This window comes from Sminthopsis crassicaudata, chromosome 2 (genome assembly GCF_048593235.1).
Source record: "Sminthopsis crassicaudata isolate SCR6 chromosome 2, ASM4859323v1, whole genome shotgun sequence".
Taxonomy (NCBI): domain Eukaryota; kingdom Metazoa; phylum Chordata; class Mammalia; order Dasyuromorphia; family Dasyuridae; genus Sminthopsis; species Sminthopsis crassicaudata.
The window spans coordinates 440,342,722-440,357,786 of NC_133618.1; the positions used below are offsets into that span (position 1 = coordinate 440,342,722).

The 15,065-nt window shown below is 35.1% G+C and overlaps 1 protein-coding gene across 2 annotated transcripts in view; it reads left to right on the forward strand.

The window, feature by feature from the left end:
• The window catches only part of CNBD2 (cyclic nucleotide binding domain containing 2), an 88,974-nt gene that overhangs the window by 3,326 nt on the left and 70,583 nt on the right, over positions 1-15,065 (forward strand). The gene's annotated exons all lie outside the window — the stretch shown is intronic.

Consider the following 15,065-nt stretch of genomic DNA (forward strand, 5'->3'; position numbering starts at 1 on the left):
TTGTATGTTTATTTTAAAAATTCTTTTGAATACCTCAACTTGTCAATGGAAGTTAAATTAAAAATTGTATTTAAAAAATCAATCTGAACTGTTGAAATGTAAAATAGATTACCATGGACTTCCCAATAATGAATCTAACTTATTTCATACCCTAGTTTATATATTTAGTTAGCAGAGCCTAGACTTTAACTGAAGTTCTCTAGTTTTCAGTCTAATGCGCTACTATATTAGTCTATAGCCACATATAGCTTGCTTCCTCTTGGTTTGGTCTTAATAACTAAAAAAAGATTGGTTGAAATTATAATCTGAGACAAAGTTCCATTTCAGGTTATCCAATACTTCAGCTACCCCTTCCCCAATAATGGAGCCAGATATGTTTTTATGTCTCCACATAGGGAAAATAGGAATGTTGGAATCTGGCTTCTTTTGTTCCTTACCAAAATGTCTTTAACTCAGCTAACAAGTCATTGAATGTAGGAATAAGCTGTTTTTATTTTTGATAGACACCCCCCCTCCCAGTCCCAGAATTGTATAATTGAAACCATCAGGTCAACTTTCCTCCCATTTTTGGAAGGCTTCTAGCAACCTTTACTTGAAAGTAGGAATTTATTTTCCTTTGGGATCTATACAATACATATGATTCACAATACTAGAAAAAGTATAATAGATTATTCCTCAGTACAAGGGTCTGCCTGCTCTGCTAATATTTCTAGTACGAGCAAGGACTAAATCTGAAGGTTTGTTTCTTCCTTTTATTGGCTTTGTGCCTCATCTTCCTTGATGAAATGGTTCCCTTCTGTCTTTTTCCTCTAATATTAAGAGTAAAGTCTGTAAGTTTGTGCTTCTCTTTCATAGTTGATATGGTGAAATGAAAAGAATTTAGAAGAATTTTCTAAATTCAAAAAGTGAGAATCTGAACCGGAAATAAGCAATTAAAAAAAAAAAGATTTAGTGCCTCAAGGAATTTCTGATTGCCTGGACTAGATTGAGGGTCTGAATCTCAAAAGAATTGAGAGCACTTAGGGGTACAGATTTCTTTACCAAGAAGGCCACAAAGAGCTACAGATGGCAGCATATGCAGAATGGAACAATTTGTTCAGAAAGAAGAAAGGTAGGTGCTACAGAGAGAATTTTTTAGCAGAAGATCCTAATAGTTTGTGGGAAATGAATTTGGGGTTCAGACTGCAGAGAGGGGAATAATAGAGTACAACTTCTAGGGGAAATGTAGCAATAATTCTAAGATCCCCTGATCTTAAGAGTGCTATTGTTCTAACAATCTGTCAATGATTCTAAAATCTTCTGGCTTTAGGATAATCCTACAATAGTGCTACAAACATTGCTGACTGTCAGATACACAATCTGCTGGTCAGTGATAATCAAATTCCTGAGTCCACTCCTCAGTTCTACCTCTGGGCCATAAAATTAGCAAATCAGTGACATGAAGAATTGGGTAAATTTGTCTCTTTGCTCCTGGTTCTTTCCTAAGTCCTTTTGGAAGTTAGCCTGCTTCAATTGGTGTTATAATTACAATAAACTTTGCCCATTGACTTGGGAAAAAAAGTTTGTAGGAGTGGAGTTCCAACTTCACATTACCAAACTAGTAGAGAAATCAACACCTCCAAGTGGCAATGCAGCAGCATGAGAAATAAAATGGCATTACAGAGGGTATGATGGCTTTAGTAGCATGAATTGCTCTGATAATGTTTGTTCACTATGTTTGTTTGTTTTTTTTTTTCTATGTATGCTCTCTCTTGCACAATTGTGATAATTTGTATATATATTTAGATGGGAAAGGGAATATTCATTATTGTTGCTGTTATCAGTATTTTATTTTATTAAATGCTTCTTTGACTTAGTATGTTCTGGTTGGTTTAGTAAAAGAAAAATATGTGACGGCTTGTGAACTATGATTAAATAGTGGATGTTGATTCAAATAGTGTAAAACTAAAAGTAGCTTTCAGGGGGTTCATGACTGAAGACAGCCTGGGATGATACATTGGTTTACTTTGGTTTTACTTTTTTAGGGGTTCTCATCTAGCATTTTAAGAATACCCCTTTTCCTTTTTTTTTAACATTAAAAATTTTTTTGAGTTCCAAATTTTCTTCTTCCCTCCTTTGAGAAGACAAGCAATATAGTCATCATACATGTGGATTCATATGAAACATATTCCTATAGTAGCCATGTTGGGGAAAAGAAGCAAAAAAAGCAAGAACAATAAAGTAAAAAAAAAAAAAGTGTGCTTTGATCTCTCTGAAGATAGCATTTTTATTTTTTTTATTATTATTATTTTTTTTATCATGGCTCCTTTGGAATTGTCTTGGATTGTTCTTTTAATCAGAGTAGCTAAATCTTTCACAGTTGATCATCCTTATATTATTTTTGCTGAGGCAATTGGAATCAAGAGACTTGTCCAGGGTCACATAGCTAAGAAGTATTAAGTGCCTGAGGCCAGATGAAATTTGAACTCAGGTCTTCCTGACTTCAGAACTGGTGCTCTATCCACTGAGCCACCAATAATCCTTATATTATTGCTGTGAACAATATTTTCCTGGTTTTACTAACTTCATTTTGTAGCAGTTCCTATGTCTTCCAGGGTTTTTCTAAAATTATGTTTGTCATTTCTTATAGTACAATAGTATTTCATCACAATCATTATTACAAATTTGTTCAATCATTTCCCAATTGATGAGCATTCTTTTAGTTTCTAATTCTTTGTCACCAAAAAAGTTGCTACATTTTTGTATAGATTCTCCCCTCCCCCCTTTTTGATCTCTTTGAGATATAGATCCTAGTGGTAGTCTTGCTGAGACAATGGTTAGAATGATTCACAACTCAGCAATGCATATTAGTGTTTTTATTTTTCCATATTCTCTCCAGGATTTATCATTTTTCTGTAAGAATGATTTTAAGATTTTTTTTCTCCTCTTTTTCTAAGTTGTGATTGGACAGTCTTGTTTTTTAATTTGATTTTTACAAAATCAGGCCAATTGTTTTGATCTAATACCATTATACCATTGTGTGCAAAGTGCATTGAAGTAGTTTTTAAAAAAACACATATTTTTAAACTATTGCTGCACATTATGATCGGTGCCTTTTCATAGGAATTAACCAGCACCGAGGGCTATTTGGCAAAAGAAACATCTTTTGACTATTCTGATATGTATGGCCTTTCCTCTCTGTGTAGGACCCTTTGGAAGATGAATGAAAAAATCATGAAGTGTTGACTATGTGTGAATACTGTGCCAACTATAGAGTTTACAAATAGAGAAAAAAAGAACATAAAATTCATATTCTAATGGGGAGGAAAACATAAAAGAGGAAACTATAAGGCAGAAAGATGCCATGATCTTTAGGGGCATTGGCAAACTAGATAATAGTGTTATCTTCACCATTTCTTCTGAGATGATCCAATCCATTTCTGATATTGAACCGTTTGATAGTGGCAAGGATTTTGGTACTGAGAACTTTTCTGTTCCATGGCTATGTTTGCTGAGGAAGTAGGGACTGTAGTATCCCTGGAACCGTTTATTAGGTCACATCTTTATAAGACTGATTCTTAGATTGATGGCTCGAGGATGATAGATCTTCACATGCTGCTGAATTGCCAGTTGGTAATATTGTAAATACTGATGATATCTTGTCAATCTTTTCTTCCCTTCATTTCAAGATGGCTGCAACAAACCCCCCCCCCCAAAGCTAGCTTGCTTATCAGTACCCTCTTATGTTTTCTTTTTCTGTATATTTTTAAAATATTTCAATGGCACTTTTTTTTTGAGCATTCTTGTTAATAACCTCCTTTCCCCCTCAATTAGAAATTGAGAGGAAAAGGCAGCTAGGTGGTACAGCGAATAGAGGATCTGAATTCAAACCTGGTCTCAGACACTTGGCAGTTATTAGTTATGTGATCCTGGGCAAGTCACTAAACCCCAATTTCTGAAAAGAAAAACAATTTAAAAAAAAAAAAAGTACTAGTAATTAACAAGTGAGTGGACTAGAAAAATAAATCCTCAAAGTGGCCATCCAAAAGTATATAATGTTTTCTGCATTGTTTCTCTCACCTATGAAGTAATAAATAACTCTGGTCTTCTGAAACCATGGACAACTGGTCAGATCTGACATTGATCAGGGCTCTTAGGTCTTTCAAAATTTGTGTTTCTGTTCCTTTTATAAATTATGAAATAGTATATTTTGTGGTATCTTATGTCCCAGTATTATTCTATTACATTTATATGCTCCAATTTGATCACCCATTTCTCTATCATATAAAAGGCAAACTAAGTAAAGCATCCCCTTAGATTCTACTTTTAAAAAAATCCTTTAGGAACAGAAAGTTATGCTTATGACCCTTCCTTGGTATCATGCTCTCTTAACATTGCTCCTCCCCATGCTTGCTCATTTTGCTATTGTGTGACTAAATCAAACTATTTGTATGTGGTCAGTCATTTGTTTCAGATATACATGAAGTTTATTTGATATCCACCTACCCCACCCTTCCATGTTTGTGTACTTTTCAGTACCTCAATTATAAGAACAAGTTCCACCGTCTTTCCATGTTACCATCTTCATTTTATATTTTCTTCACTTTTCCATTTTCAAACCCTTGGAAGAGTATCAACATAATCCCCATGTCTTCTGTTTTGCTAATATGAATTCCCTCTATACTTTTTGGAGATAAGTTTCTGAAGGGGCATTTATTTCTTCTGCTAGCACTATAGCATCATACAACATCTCCCAATTTTCAGAAAAATTTACCTTTCTGGATTTCTTATCTGAATGCTTGTATTTCTATTTCAAAATTCTTAGTTCTGTTTTTTTGATAAAAAATAGTTGGAAGTCTTCTCATTCCAATTAAAGGATAGTCCACCACCCCTTTTTTCGACTGCCTCATTATATAATTCCTTGATATTGAATTGATTCTTTCTGGATACTTACAATATTTTCTTTTATGTGAGAACTTTGGATTTTATGGTATTCCTGTGATCTTTCCTATTGAGGTTTTATTCAGGTGATGATTGTTAGATTCTATTTTTACTTTGTCCTCTAATTCACTAATAGATGTGGTCAGTTTTTAATTTATGATTTCTTGAAATACAGGTTTTAGGCCTTTTAAAAATTAGGGTTTTCAGGGAGTCCAGGTTTTCTTAAACTATCATTATTTATCCAACCATTCTGAAGAGTAATTTGGAATTATGTCCAAAGGGTGATGATCAACTATGAAAGACTTGGTACTTTTTAGCAGTTCAGTGATCTAAGGCAATCCCAATAAACTTTGTATAGAAAATGCCAATTATATCTAGAGAGAGAACTATGAAGAATGAATGAAAATCAGCACATGTTCCACTTTTTCTTTTTCTTCTGTTTTTTTCTCTCTCATGGTTTTCCCTTTTGTTCTGATTTTTCTTTCCCAACATGATTCATAAAGAAATGAGTATTTAAAAAAATTAATGTACATGTATATCCATAAAAAAGAAAAAAAACTTATTCTTGACCCATTTTCCCAATTAGTTTTTTTTATATCATATATCTTATGTTTTGTGCAACTTTTCAATATTATGATTTTGTTCTAATATTTTTATTATAGCTTTTTATTTACAAAACATGGGTACTTTTTCAACACTGACTCTTGCAAAACCTTCTGTTCCAAATTTTCCCCTCCTTTCCCCCCACCTCCTCCCCTAGGTGGCAGGAATTCCAATACATGTTAAAATATATGTTAAATCCAATATATGTATACATATCCATACAGTTATCTTGCTGCACAAGAAAAATTGGATCTAGAAAGAAAAAAAAAACCTGAGAAGGAAAACAAAAATGCAAGCAAACAACAACAGAAAGAGTGAAAAATGTTATGTTGTGGTCCACACTCAATTCCCACAGTACTCTCCCTGGGTGTGGATGGCTCTTTTCATTAATGAACAACTGGAACTGGTCTGAACAATTCATTGTTGAAGAGAGCCATGTCCATCAGAATTGATGATTGTCAAATCACTATTGATCAGAGAAATGCAAATTAAGACAACTCTGAGGTATCATTACACACCTGTCAGATTGGCTAAGATGACAGGAACAAATAACGACGAATGTTGGAGGGGCTGTGGGAAAACTGGGACACTGATGCATTGTTGGTGGAGTTGTGAAAGAATCCAACCATTCTGGAGAGCAATCTGGAATTATGCCCAAAAAGTTATAAAAAATGTGCATACCCTTTGACCCAGCCATACTACTACTGGGCTTATACCCCAAGGAACTACTAAAGAAGGGAAAGGGACCTGTATGTGCCAAAATGTTTGTGGCAGCCCTTTTCATAGCGGCTAGAAGCTGGAAGATGAATGGATGTCCATCAATTGGAGAATGGTTGGGTAAACTATGGTCTATGAATGTTATGGAATATTATTGTTCTATAAGAAATGACCAACAGGAGAAATACAGAGAGGCTTGGAGAGACTTACATCAACTGATGCTGAATGAAACGAGCAGAACCAGAAGATCATTATACACTTCAACAATGATACTGTACGAGGATGTATGCTGATGGAAGTGGATTTCTTCAACATAGAGAAGAGCTAATCCAATTCCAATTGATTAATGATGGACAGAACCAGCTACATCCAGAAAAGGAACACTGGGAAATGAATGTAAACTGTTATTTTTACCTTCTGAATCCAATTCTTCCTGTGCAACAAAAAATTCGGTTCTACACACATATATTGTATCTAGAATATACTGTAATATATTTAACATATATAAGACTGCTTGCCATCTGGGGGAGGGGGTTGGGGGAGGAAGGGAAAAAATCTGAATAGAAGTAAGTGCAAGGGATAATGTTGTAAAAAATTACCCATGCATATGTACTGTCAAAAAAAAGTTATAATTATAAAATAAAATAAAAATTTAAAAAAAAAAGATTTTTAAGCAAAAAAAAAAAAAAAAAAAGAATTGATGATTGTATAATCTTATTGCTATGTATAATGATCTGGTTCTACTTGTTTCACTTAGCATCAATTCATGTCTCTCCAGACCTCTCTGAAATCATCCTGTTGGTCATTTCTTACAGAACAATCATATTCCATAACATTAATATACCATAATTTATTCAGCCATTCTCCAAATGATGGGCATCCATTCAGTTTCCAGTTTCTAGCCACTACAAAAAAGGCTGTCACAAACATTTTTTGCACATGTGGGTCCCTTTCCCTCCTTTAAGATATCTTTGGAATATAAGTCTAGTAGTAACACTGCTGGGTTAAAGGGTATGCACAGTTTAATAACTTTTTGAGCATAGTTCCAAATTGCTTTCCAGAATGGTTGGATCCATTCATAGTTCCACCAATAATGTATCAGTGTCCCAGTTTTCCCATATCCCCTCCACAATTTTTTAGTTATCTTTTCCTGTCATCTTAGCCAATCTAAGAGGTATGTAGTGGTATCTCGAGTTGTCTTAATTTGCATTTCTCTTATCAATAAGAGATTTCATATGACTAGAAATAGTTTCAATTTATTCATCTGAAAATTATCTATTCATATCATTTGACCATTTATCAATTGGAGAATGGCTTGATTTCTTATAAATTTGAGTTAATTCTTTATGTATTTTGGAAATATATATCAGAACCTTTAAATGTAAAAATGTTTTCCCAGTTTATTGCTTTTGTTTTAATCTTGTCTGCATTAATTTTGTTTGTACAAAAACTTTTTAACTTAATATAATCAAAATGATCTATTTTGTAATCAATATGATCTCTAGTTCTTTGGTCAAAAATTCCTTCCTCCTCTGTAGCGAGCTGTCGTCTCTAGAAGCTGCCGGATCGCTCTCTGGGAAGAGATCTGCTTTGTCTACTCAAATCTTTAAGACAGATTCTTCTTCCTGTAGTGAACCGTTGTCTCCAGGCAGTTGCTGTTAACTCTTGTCCTTAGAAGTGACTTCCCTTCCTGCAGAGAGCCCCGTCAGGCCTGATGTAATGCAGAGAGTCTTTCTTCTTGAATCCTGGCTCTGAATCTCCTCCAGCTCTTATCCTTCTCCAGGCCGATCTGCCCTCTGCGCCCATTGCTGTCTCTTTTTATCCTCCCAGAGAATGGGCGTGGGATAATGCAAGGGCTTCTGGGAAGAACCACCCCAGCCAATGAGCTTGCCCCCTCTATCAAGTCAACCTGAGTTCTCACCTTGTAATTGTCCAGAAAACCTGAATTCTCACCTTGTCACCATCCAGACAACCTCAGTTCTCACCTAGTAATCCTAACATCTCCCCCTTTCTTTTGATTTAGAACATAGGACAGTCATGACCTTGAAACATAAATCCATCAATATGGGAAGTATTACAGATAATTACATAAATGACCTTGAAACATAAATCCATCAATATGGGAAGTATTACAGATAATTACATAAATTACATAAGCATATAGTAACATAGTAACATAACACATGCTAGAAGCATATAACATAATCATAAATTGAAAATTTATAAATGTCCATAAGTCCATTGTCCATTAGTCTCATCTTGTGTGAGGAAGTCCAATGATTCCTGCTGGTTTTAAAGTTCTTTAACAGTCTTCTTATTATCCATGCTCTTTCAGTGTCAGATGTTTCTTAGATCTTCTCCTTTATTTTGAGGTCTTTCTCTTTTTCTGTCTCTCTCTGATGGACAAGGCGAATATGACTCGTTGGCACCCATCTGATTCCTTCTCCTGCTGAAGAAATACAAGCAAACCCTCTCTCCCAGGCAGTTAACCTATCTAATTTCCTTCTATTTACCACTTTCTAAATCTCTTCTCATCATCTGACAATTACATTGGAGTTGTTTGCACTGGGCACGGCCCTGTTGGTTTAAAAGGCCTGTATTCTCCCCAAGTGTAATCCATTTTTGCAATCTGATTGCCTTTTGGCTCACTTATCAGGTAATCCCTTTCTGCCATGTGATTGCTTCTCTGCTGATTGATTAAATCAGAGTCCTGGCCTTCTAAAGGCTCTTTAGGTGTAACATCAGCTGCCATCATGCCCCAAGTCTTTTTTGCCTGGGGCCCAGGACCTGGGCCCCTCATCCCATTTCCCTGAATTATTCTACACTCTGATGCCCAATGGAATCCTCTGTTGCATTTTGGACATGGGGTTTTAGGTCTTCTTTCACCCTGTCTTCTCACTGTATCTCCATACCTACACTGAGCTCTTAGATGTCCAATTTTTCCACATTGAAAACATCTCCGAGTTTCTCTAGAAGTCCCTTGCCAGGAGGGACCCTGTCTTTCCACATTCATCATTGTCCGGGTGTAAAAAGCATTTGTTCCCACTGTAGCACAGCGTCTTATGATCTCCTCTAAAGGAGCATCTTTGTCTAATCCCCATATAATTCTTTTGCAAATCTCATTGGCATTTTCCTTAGCCAGATGTCTGGTCATTATTTCTGTAGCTGAATTTTCTCCAATAGTTCTTTTGACAGCAGTTTGCAAACGTCCCACAAAATCTGCAAAAGGTTCATTGGGACCTTGCTGTATTTTAGTGAAAGCCTCTCCACGATCTTTCTGTCCAGGAAGGACACACCAAGCTTTTATTGCAGCCTTAGCAATTTGTTCATATATTGTCATGGTATAATTAATCTGTTCCGAATTCTCTCCATACTGACCTTCACCAGCTAAGTGCTCAAAAGTGAATTGTGTGTTAACTCCTATTTCCAAATTGCATCTGACTTGAATTTTACATAATTCATGAAATTCCGCAAGCCATAATAAATTTTCTCCAGGTTCCAGACATGTCCTTGCTATGGATTTCCAATCATTCGGGGTTAGGACTTCATAAGACAAACCATCTAGTAACATTTTGACATAAGCTGATGTAGCCCCATAAAGGGTACAACCTTTTTTCAAATCCTTAATTGTATTCAAATCTAAAGGTGCATATCTTCTCCTTTTTTTACCTACAGAGTCAGTATTTTCAATCATAGGATATGCATGTATAAAATCACTTATATCCTGTCCTTCTCTCTTAGCTTTAACCAATGCTTTTTCTAATCTTGTCATAGGCTTAGGCTTCTTCACAGGCAATTCTGTTTGTGTTTCTGCCTCTTCCCCTCTTTCTTCCTCCATCTCTGAAGGTGGGGTTGATGTGGGCCTATCAATAATCTGTTCTCTAGGCAGGGTTGAAGCTTCTTCAAGAGAATCATACCATAATTCCTCATTTAAATCCTCTTGCTCTAGGGAAAGATCTTGATCTTTCCTTTTTTCCTCACACTTCCTCCTCTGTTCATTTTTAGAACTTTTCCTTCTCCTACAACTTGCTTGATAGTTTAAGGCTAATTGAACTATGTTGTAGATATAAAATACTTCTGCAGAAATTGAACGAGGCACATTTTTTGCTTGAAATTCTTTCATTTCATATCCCACTAGCTTCCATTTATCTACATCTATCTTTTCTTCCTCTAAGAACCAAGGGGATGTGCGTCTTAATGCAGCCAAGAGTTTAGCAATCTGTACCCAGGTTACAAGTAAACTCTGCTCCTCAATTATCTTGATTATACTCTCTATAGTATCACTCCTGAATGGGGGTGGAGCTGAGGTTGCTTCTGGGGCTGGGGTTGAGTCAGCTGAGGTCCAGGGATTGATTGCCCTGTTCGGGCGCCAAATTGAGAAGGTCTGGTCTAGCTCTTCTTGTCAGGATAAGCAAAAGTCCTTGCCCCACGTTGGGCGCCAAAATGTAGCGAGCTGTCGTCTCTAGAAGCTGCCGGATCGCTCTCTGGGAAGAGATCTGCTTTGTCTACTCAAATCTTTAAGACAGATTCTTCTTCCTGTAGTGAACCGTTGTCTCCAGGCAGTTGCTGTTAACTCTTGTCCTTAGAAGTGACTTCCCTTCCTGCAGAGAGCCCCGTCAGGCCTGATGTAATGCAGAGAGTCTTTCTTCTTGAATCCTGGCTCTGAATCTCCTCCAGCTCTTATCCTTCTCCAGGCCGATCTGCCCTCTGCGCCCATTGCTGTCTCTTTTTATCCTCCCAGAGAATGGGCGTGGGATAATGCAAGGGCTTCTGGGAAGAACCACCCCAGCCAATGAGCTTGCCCCCTCTATCAAGTCAACCTGAGTTCTCACCTTGTAATTGTCCAGAAAACCTGAATTCTCACCTTGTCACCATCCAGACAACCTGAGTTCTCACCTAGTAATCCTAACACTCCTCCACAGGTCTGAGAGGTAAACTATTCTATGTCCTAATTTATTTATAATATCATTGTTTATACCTAGATCATGAACCCATTTTGACCTTATCTTGGTATTTGATGTTGTGGTCAATGCCTAGTTTCTGCCATATGAGTTTCCAATTTTCCCAGCAATTTTTGTTAGTGAATTCTTATTCCAAAAGCTGGGGTTTTTGGGTTTGTCAAATACTAAATTGCTATAGTTATTGACTATTTTGTCCTGTGAACCTAACCTATACCATTGATCAACTAGTCTATTTCTTAGCCAGTATCAAATGGTTTTGATGACTGCTGCTTTATAATTTTAGATCTGGTACAGCTAGAGCACCTTCATTTGATTTTTTTTCATTAGTTCCCTTGAAATTCTTGATCTTTTGTTCTTCCAGAAGAATTTTGTTATTTTTTTTTTTAGTTCAGTAAAATAGCTTCTTGGGAGTTTGATTAGTATAGTACTAAAAAAAGATTAGTTTAGGTAATATTGTCATCTTTATTATATTTGCTCAACCTATCCAAGAACATTTGATATTTTTCCAATTGTTTAGATCTGACTTTGTCTGGAAAGTGTTTTGTAGTTTTGCTCATATATTTCCTGACTTTCCCTTGGCAGACAGATTCCCAAATATTTTATATTATAGACAGTTATTTTAAATGGAATTTCTCTTTGTATCTCTTGCTGTTGGATTTTGTTAGTGATGTATAAAAATACTGATAATTTATGTGGATTTATTTTGTATTCTGCAACTTTGCTAAAGTTGTGGATTATTTCTTTTTTTTTTTTTTTTGCTGAGGCAATTGGGTTTAAGTGACTTGCCCAGGGTCACAGCTAGGAAGGGTTAAGTGTCTGAGATCACATTTGAACTCGGGTCCTCCTGACTTCAGAGCTGGTGCTTTATCCACTGCGCCACCTAGCTGCCCCTTGTTGGATTATTTCTAAAAGCTTTTTAGTTGATTCTCTGTGGTTCTCTAAATATACCATCAAGTCATCTGTGAAGAGTGATAATTTAGTTTCCTCATTACTTTAATTCCTTTAATTTCTTTTTATCTCTTATTGCCAAAGCTAGCAATTCTAATACAATATTGAATAATGATAGTGGGCAACCTTGTTTCACCCTTGATCTTATTGGGAATGGTTCCAATTTATCCCCATTTCATCTGATGTTTACAGTTGGTTTTAAATAGTTGCTACTGAATATTTTAAGAAAAGTCCATTAATTCTTATATTCTCTAGTGTTTTTAATAGGAATGGGTGTTGGAGTTTATCAAATGTTTTTTCTACATCTATTGAGATAATCATGTGGTTTTTGTTAATTTCATTATTGATGTAGTCAATTATGCTAATAGTTTTTCCTAATATTGAACCAGCTCTGCATTCATGGTATAAATTCTACCTAGCCATGATGTATTATCCTGGGGATGACATTCTGTAATCTCTTTGCTAGTATTTTATTTAAGATTTTTGCATCAATATTCATTAAGGAAATTGGTCTCTAGTTTTCTTTCTGTTTTTGTCCTAACTGGGTAAGTTAGCAGTACCATGTCTGTGTCATAAAAGGAATTTGGTAGTTCTTTATTCCCTATTTTTTCAAATAGTTTATATAGTATTTGAGTTAATTGTTCTTTAAATGTTTCATAGAATTCACATGTAAACCCATCTGGAGCTAGGGATTTTTAATTAGAGAGTTGATTAATAGCTTGTTCTATTTTTTTTTTTTTTTTTTTCTGAAATAGGACTACTTAAGCAACTTACTTCCTCGTCTGTTAATCTGGGCAATCTATATTTTGGGCAATCTATATTTTGGGCAAAGTAACTCCTATTATTGCTCTTATTTCCTCTTCATTGGTGGAAAGTTCTCCCTTTTCATTTTTAAGACTAATAATTTGATTTTCCTCTTTCCTTTTTCTAATCAAATTTACTAAAAGTTTATCTATTTTGTTGCTTTTTTCATAAAACCAACTCTTAGTTTTATTTATTAATTCAATAGTTTTTTAGTTTCAATTTTATTAATCTCTTTATTTTTAGAATTTCAAATTTGGTATTTGATGGGGGTTTTAATTTGCTCTTTTTCTAGCTTTTTTAGTGGCAAGTCCAATTCATTGATCATCTGTTTCTCTATTTTATGCAAGTAAACATCTAGAGATATAAAATTTCCCCTTATTACCGCTTTGGCTGCATCCCACAAATTTTGGTATGTTATCTCATTATTTTCCCTCTCTTGGATGAAATTATTAAAGTATCTATGATTTGCTGTTTACGCATTCATTCTTTAGAATGAGATTGTTTAGTTTGCAATTACTTTTTGGTCTATTTTCTCCTGGCTTTTTATTGAATGTAATTTTTATTGCATCATGCTCTGAAAAAAAAAAAAAAACAAACACATTTGCTATTTGATTTTGAGATCTTTATTTCCTAATATATGGTCAATTTTTGTATAGCTTTCATGAACTGCTGAGAATAAAGTGCACTCCTTTCTATCTCCATTCAATTTTCTCTAAAGATCTATAATGCCTAACTTTTCCTAGTGTTCTATTTACCTCTTTTAACTTCTTTCTTATTTATTTTGTGGTTTGATTTTTCTAGTTCTGAAAGAGCAAGGTTGAGATCTCCCACTATTATACTTTTGCTGTCTATTTCTTCTTGCAGCTTTCAACTTCTCCTTTAGGAATTTAGATGCTATACCACTTGGTGCATAAATATTTAATATTGATATTGCTTCATTATCTATGGTACCCTTTAGCAAGATATAGTTTCCTTCCTTATCTCTTTTAATTAGACCAATTTTTGCTTGTGCTTGATCTGAGATCAGGATGGCTACCCCTGCTTTTTTTTTTTTTTTTTTTTTTTTACTTCAACTGAAGCATAATAGATTCCACTCCAGCTTTTTTCCTTTACTCTGTATGTATCACTCTGCTTTAAATGTGTTTCTTGTAAACAATATGTTGTGGGATTCTGGTTTTTAATTTAATCTGCTATCTGCTTCTACTTTATGGGAGAGTTCAACCCATTCACATTTACAGTTAAAATCACTAATTCTGTATTTCCTGCCATCTTATTCTCCCCAGATTATACTTTTCTTTTTCTTTTTCCCCTTTCTCTCTTCCTAGTATTTAATTTATGAGCACCACTTGTCTCAAGCAGCCATCTCCCTTTAGAATTTCTTCCCATTTGAGAATCTCTCCCCCTTTCTTATACCTTTTCCCTACTATTTTTGTTTTCTTTTCAAGGTAGCCTACCCCTTCCCTTTTTGCCTTTCCCCTCCCTCTTTTTAATAAGGTGAGAGAAGTTTCTCTGTAAACCAAATATGTCTAATATTTTCTTTTTGAGCCAAATCTGATGAGAGTAAGATTCACACAATGTTCATCACCCTCCCTTCTTTCCCTCAAATGTAATAGGTTTCCTTTGTTTCTTTGTGAGATGTAATTTCCCTCATTTTATGTCCACTTTTCCCTTTTTCTGGTACAATGCCCTTCCCACCTCTAGTTCCTTTTTTATATTATAATAGTAAAATAAAATTATACATGCACAAATTATACATGTATACATATATACCCATAAGAGAAATGCAGTTCTCAAGAATTCTTTTTACCTTTTTATGCTTCTCTTGAGTCCTATATTTGGAGTTCAAATTTTTTGTTTAGCTCTGGTCTTTTTATCAGAAATAAATGGAATTCACCTGTTTCATTGAATGCCCTTATTCCTTGGAAGAAAATGGTCAGTTTAATAAGGTAGTTTATTCTTGGCTGCATTCCAAGTTCCTTTGCCTTTCAGAACATCAGATTCTAGGCCTTTTGATCCTTTAAGGTGGAGGTTGTTAAATCCTGGGTGATCCTTATTGTGGGTCCTCAGGGTTTGAATTGTTTTTTTTCTGGCTGCTTGTAATATTTTTTTCTT